Source organism: Neoarius graeffei, chromosome 7 (assembly GCF_027579695.1).
Source record: "Neoarius graeffei isolate fNeoGra1 chromosome 7, fNeoGra1.pri, whole genome shotgun sequence".
Classification (NCBI taxonomy): Eukaryota; Metazoa; Chordata; class Actinopteri; order Siluriformes; family Ariidae; genus Neoarius; species Neoarius graeffei.
This window is the reverse complement of record NC_083575.1, coordinates 58,217,907-58,224,653: the sequence shown is the minus strand read 5'-3', so window position 1 is coordinate 58,224,653 and position 6,747 is coordinate 58,217,907. Positions and strand designations below refer to the sequence as shown.

At 44.0% G+C, this 6,747-nt stretch overlaps 1 protein-coding gene across 5 annotated transcripts in view; it reads right to left on the bottom strand.

Annotated features, from left to right (window-relative positions):
- Positions 1 to 6,747, bottom strand: part of LOC132889497 (uncharacterized) — an 85,448-nt gene that overhangs the window by 57,919 nt on the left and 20,782 nt on the right. For 2 of the 5 annotated variants that reach the window (XM_060926064.1, XM_060926063.1), the window contains one exon: positions 1,542 to 1,683. The exons of the other annotated variants lie outside the window; for them this stretch is intronic. The gene's annotated coding sequence lies outside the window, so the exon portion shown is untranslated. The remainder of the gene's footprint in view (positions 1 to 1,541; positions 1,684 to 6,747) is intronic. 5 annotated transcript variants of the gene reach the window in all.

Genomic DNA, 6,747 nt, shown 5'->3' with positions numbered 1-6,747 from the left:
AGCCAGCACGGTTCAGCGCGGTTGTAGTCGAAATGCAACTCCAACAGCCCCACTCAGCTTGACTCAGCACGGCACGGCTCAGCCCGACTCAGCTGCGTTTGTAGTGGAAAAGCGGCATATGTTGGTCGACCACTCCTGGGGAGGGTAACAATGGTCTTGAATTTCCTCCATTTGTATACAATCTGTCTGACTGTGGATTGGTGGAGTCCAAACTCTTTAGAGATGGTTTTGTAACCTTTTCCAGCCTGATGAGCATCAACAACGCTTTTTCTGAGGTCCTCAGAAATCTCCTTTGTTCTTGCCATGATACACTTCCACAGACATGTGTTGTGAAGATCAGACTTTGATAGATTCCTGTTCTTTAAATCAAACAGGGTGCCCACTCACACCTGATTGTCATCCCATTGATTGAAAACACCTGATTCTAATTTCACCTTCAAATTAACTTCTAATCCTAGCAGTTCACATACTTTTGCCACTCACAGATATGTAATATTGGATCATTTTCCTCAATAAATAAATGACCAAGTATAATAATTTTGTCTCATTTGCTTAACTGGGTTCTCTTTATCTACTTTTAGGACTTGTGTGAAAATCTGATGTTTTAGGTCATATTTATGCAGAAATATAGAAAATTCTAAAGGGTTCACAGACTTTCAAGCGCCACTGTATATCCTCACAATGCCCAGTTGCTTGTGAAGGAAATGTTTCACTTTGCTACCATGTGAATATACATCAGTGTACATGTGAATGTACTGAATGAAATGTGAAAGTATATATTAGTCTAAATCTGTATCAGTTTGACATTCAAATTGTCCTTATGTATGCTGACGCCTGTTGGAATAAGCCTTTATAAAAGCTGATGTAACTTTATGCCTGTTGTAGCCCTATGAACATTGCGGCCCTATGAGCACTTCCTTTAGATATCATTTTACTGAACTATCTATAGAAAATCATCAGCCACTGTATTTTTACCACAATTTTACAGACTAGTGCAACATCACTGATTTATCTTGATCTTTTTGCCTTGTCCTTCTTTCACATGGCCTCTGAAAAAGAGAGGATATGAAATCCACCAAGAGAAAAACAAGACGATAGAAACATGAAGGACACGGAGCAAGTGGACAGGCCAGGGGAAACAAGGCAGTCTATGGAGTTTGTTTGCTAAATAATGCAGTTGAGATGCATGAGGATAAGAACAGCCTGCCTGATCTTAACATCCTTCTGTGTTTCGGTGGATTGCTCCTCTCAAGAAAAATACATTACTCATCTCCACAAAGTCTCTCTACTCCTGTGTATGCATAACTTGCCAGGGTGGGGACATTGTTTTGAGTGGTGATCTGCGCTTGACATGAGGGGCCACATAAAAATTGTAGAAGGGAGGGAAAAAACCAAATGCAAACAGAGAAACATGTTAGAGATGAAATCCCCCTAGCCATTACTTGGTCATTTTCAAGGGAATGCATAATTTAGAGAGTGGGAAAGTTAAAGAAGGACTCCAGACAGAAGAGAGAGAGACTTCAGCCTGTTTGCTCTCTTACCCTTGGAAGACCTCCAGCAAGTTGTCAGAGAGGCCTTCTGAGCGTTGTGGGTCTCTGGGACATAGCTTTGTGAGGACGAGATTGAGGTTCTCCAGTCTGTCATGTTTAGTAGAATCAGCCGAGCTTGAACCTGGAACTTAAGCTTGGTGTTGGAGGTTTGGTACAGATGGACAGGACAGTAATGTGTATTATCATTAATGCAGACCCAGCCACTGGGGTTAGACATGCTTTTCCAAACATTTTACAGACCTGGTAGATACGTACAGTCACTTGGTACTTTATCTTCAGTAATAGATTTAGTGCCTGTAAGGCCTCTGGCACAGCTATGCAGAAATATAATTAGACATACTGTACAGTACCAGTCAACAGTTTGGACACACCTACACATTCATAGGTTTTTCTGTATTTTGACTGTTTTCTACATTGTAGAACAATAACGAAGACATAAAAACTATGAAATAACATATGGAACATCTATGGAATTATGTGGTAAACAAAAAGTGTTAATGTTATATATTTCAGTTTCTTCAGGGTAGCCAGCATTTACCTTGATGATGCATTGCATACTATTGGCATTATCTTAACCAGCTTCATGAGGTCGTCACCTGAAATGCTTTTCAATTAAGAGGTGTGCCTCATCAAAAGTTAATTAGTGAAATTTCTGGCCTTTTTAATGCGCTTGAGATCAAACAGTAAATAATAAAAATGCAGTAAATAGCCCTATTCCACAACTGTAGTAATCCATATTACTTCAAGAACCGCTCAACTAAGTAAAGAGAAATGGCAGTCCATCATTACTTTAAAGGAGATACGCAGAACCATGGCCTCACTCTTCGTTTATAAATGCTTTGAGACCTCAAGAATGGCATAGGATTAGTTTTAAGCGTTAACAATAAATCTAATATAGTAATTTTTATGATTAAAATGATTCATATGGGTAGCGATCTGAGTGAATCACCTTGACATCTGTGATGTCACCGCAGGAGGGCTATCAGTCTCATCACCATTTCCGCTAAACTAAAAAACAGAGCTGACTGCAACTTCGAGCTTCCATTTTGAGCTAATTTATCACCATGCCACACAGATGTGTTGCTGGCGGGTACAGCAACATGGCAGAAGGTGAATTTGCGTTGCATTCATGGCCCAAGAATGTTCAAACTGCAAAGATTTGGATGCATTTTGCAAGAAGTTCACAGGCACATTGGGTACCTACGAAGTGGTCTCTCCTCTGCTCTGCACATTTTACTGAAGACTTGTACAAGACCTCTGATCTATTGAGGAGCATTGGCTATTAGCCCGTATTGAAAAAGAGGGTGCAGTACCAACAATTAAAGGAAAAGAAAACTACAAGAAAAGAAAATTAAGTTCAGTTGCACCTGTTCTCCCGGAGTGTGAGCTGAGGGTTGTTGCTAAAACCCAGGACGGAACGTGACGTGACATATTGCTTGGGCAGTGACCTCCCTGCAGTTGTTGCTAAAACTGGTGACGTCCCATCCCATCCTGGGTTTTAGTAATTGCCTGAGCTGAGCAGTAATGGCGGCGTACTCAGTATGGAGAAAATGGAGAATGAGTGGACCAGCTGTCTGATTTCTCCGCTGGATATGCTTGCCTCAGCAGCAATATCTCACCCTTACATGAAAGAAGCGAATGAACATAGAACTAAACGAGCAACTGAACGTGAGATCGTTTCAAAACAATCGGCCACAAGATCGGCCTTCAAGAAGCAAGAACACAGACGGGTAAGCTGCAACTCTCATTTGGATACAAAACAGCAACACTCGTTGTTTACCTGCATTTAGATTAATACATGTAACTTGTATTGCATGTTTAAGTTACCGGTATAAGATTATTTAATTTGCTTCAGAATGTGATTGTCTCAGTTCATCTGATTATTTAATTAGCCTTTTACGTTTTATCAGTGAAAATGCATGCATGTACATGTAATGTTGCATAAGTTATAACACCTATCCTGTTTTAATGAGAGCCAACCCAGAATCAGTGAAGTCAAATCAGTGTTAGTTGAGCAAGTCAGTAACGGTATTTCTTACTTTCTCCATAAGTTTTTATTTGTATGACTTTGGTCTATAGCTGTCAAAGGCCTCAACCTTAAAACCGGTTCCTGCTGTGACGTCATGCACTCAGGGCTGGCGGGCTGAGCGGGGCAGCTCGAATGCCAACTTTGTGGTCGATTTTAACTCTCAAAAATATACATTTTTTATTCCCATTTATGCAGCATACAAGAGTCAAGGATGGAGATACTATCCACTCAAATGTATTTAAAAATAAAGGTTCTATGTATCTCCTTTAAGACATGAACAGACACACTCATTCACACACACACAATATATATATATATATATATATATCCATCCCCTTCTCACCCGGGGGGGGGGGGGGGGGGGGGGGGGGGGTATCCATGTCGTCCTCAAGCTTGGGTCCTCTACCAGAGGCCTGGGAGTTTGAGGGTTCTGCGCAGTATCTTCGATGTTCCTAGTACTGCGCTCTTCTGGACTGAGGCTTCAGTTGTTGTTCCTGGGATTTGCTGGAGCCACTCTCCCAGTTTGGGGGTTACTGCCCCAAGTGCCCCCACTACCACGGGGACCACGCAACCCTTGACCTTCCACATCCGTTCCAGCTGCTCTTTCAACCCTTGATACTTCTCAAGTTTCTCATGTTCCTTCTTCCTGATGTTGGCGTCAGCTGCAATCGCCACATCTATCACCACCACCCTCTTCTGCTCTTTGTCCACCACCACTATGTCCGGTTGGTTAGCCAGGATCTGTTTGTCAGTCTGGAAGCTGAAGTCCCACAGAACCTTGGCCCTGTTGTTCTCAGCCACCTTCTGTGGTATGGCCCATTGGGACTTGGGTACTTCTATTCCATACTGGTTGCAGATGTTCCTGTATACTATCCCAGCCACTTGGGTGTGCCTCTCCATGTACGCTGATCCAGCTAGCATCTTACACCCTGCTACTATGTGCTGGACTGTTTCAGGGGCTTCTTTGCACAGTCTGCATCTTGGGTCTGATCTACTCTGGTAGATCCTGGCCTCTATGGCTCTTGTGCTTATGGCCTGTTCTTGTGCTGCCATGATTAGTACTGGCTGAAGAAGCTAACTGCACTCCATGAATGCCTAGCAGCACAGATGAACCTGGCATGTTCCTGGCATACAGCTTGATGTCATCCATATAGAGCAGGTGGCTGATTGTTGCCCTACTACGGAATTGGTACCTGTAGCCACTCTTCGTGATGATCTGACTGAGGGGGTTCAGGCCTATGCAGAACAGCAGTGGTGATAGCGCATCTCCTTGGTATATGCCGCACTTGATGTTGACTTGGGCAATGGGTTTTGAGTTGGCCTCTAGGGTTGTCTTCCACATTTCCATTGAGTTCTGGATGAAGGTCCTTAGGTTCCTGTTGATCTTATACAGTTCCAGACATTCCAGTATCCATGTGTGTGGCATTGAGTCATAGGCTTTCTTGTAGTCAATCCAGGCAGTGCACAGGTTGGTCTGTCTCTTCTTACAGTCTTGGGCGACTGTTCTATCGACCAGTAGCTGGTGCTTGGCTCCTCTGGTGTTACTGCCAATTCCTTTCTGTGCCTTGCTCATGTATTGAGCTTACTCATTTTTGCCGCAATGATGCCTGACAGGGCCTTCCATGTTGTGCAGAGACAGGTAATTGGCTGGTAGTTGGATGGGATGGGTCCCTTCTGGGGGTCCTTCATGATTAGGACTGTCCTGCCTTGGATTAGCCATTCTGGGTGGGTCCCATCCCTCAGCAGCTGGTTCATCTGTGCTGCTAGGCGTTCATGGAGTGCAGTTAGCTTCTTCAGCCAGTACGTATGGATCATATCGAGGCCTGGTGCTGTCCAGCTCTTCATCTTTGACACTCTTTCTTGGACGTCTGCCATTGAGATGGTTACTGGTTCTTGTTCTGGGAGGTTGCTGTGGTCAGCTCTTAGGTCCACTAGCCATTGGGCATCGGTGTTGTGTGATATGTCTTTCCAGTATTTTTCCACCTCAGCTTTTGGTGGGTCTGACCAGTTGTTGTTTCCCTGCCACTGAGAGTACACCTTGGCTGGTTCAGTGGAGAACAGCTTGTTTATTCTCCTGGCCTCTCCTTCCTTGGTGTATCTCTTCAACCGGGTGGCCAGAGCTGTTAGTCGCTGTTTGGCAGTTTCGAGTGCCTCTAGTATGGAGAGTTGTACTTCCTGGGTGCCCCTTTATTCACCATGTTCCCTTTCTGTAGTTCAGCTAGCTGGCTAACTTCTCTCCGTGCTGCCTTTATCTTGGCCTCTAATTGTCTTTTCCATGGTGGATACTGTTTGTTATGTCCCGAGCTTGTGTCCAAGCATCTCCATGATTACTGTTGCTGTACTGTGCATCAGTGATGGTTCTTGCGGAGATTGTCTTCAGAGCAGCATTCACATCTACTAGTATACACATCTTCTGAAGGTACTTGGCAACTCAGCTTCGGTATTCGTCGGGGGCTCCAGGTTTCCAGTTGGGTCACGATCTTCCTTCTCAGGTCAGCAGCTTGATTGTGGGTTTCGAAGTATCCAATGGTCCCACATTCGCTGCATGTATCCCCTCTCTCTGGGATTGCTTGTATAGTAGCATTCCAGCAATTCCATATTTTCTGTCCTCGTCCATCCATGTCTTGTTCCAGTAGCCCATTTCTCATCGGTTTGCCCTGGTTCCCTAGCAACTGACGCAGACCTTGTTGACCTGGGCGACGTCTGAGCCGGTATGACTATCAGTTATGTCTTCACTCATTCCTGATATATCATGAGGGGTCTTGCCTAAGGACCCTTACTGGATGATGTTTTGCCCCGACGAGGATTCAAACCCCGATCTCCTGCGTCGTAGTCAGTGAGCATTACCACTGTACTATCCAGCTGATTATATATATCAGTGGCGGCTGGTAGTCTTTCAAACAGGGGAGGCTGGTCGGTTACGATATTTCCAGATTTTAAAAGAAAAAAGACATCAATTTTGCCCATACTCTTGCCTCTGATCTGGCTGATTGTTGGCAGGGTCACAAACTGTGAAATAACAGGTTCTTTTGGCCCATTAGCCTACTGTCCAATATACATGATGGTGGTGTTGGGGGGGGGTATATTTTAACATTTTATATTTTAAAATTGTGGCATGTGGCATGTTGTTTAAAAATTGATCATTATTGAAAGCAGCTCTTTGTCAGG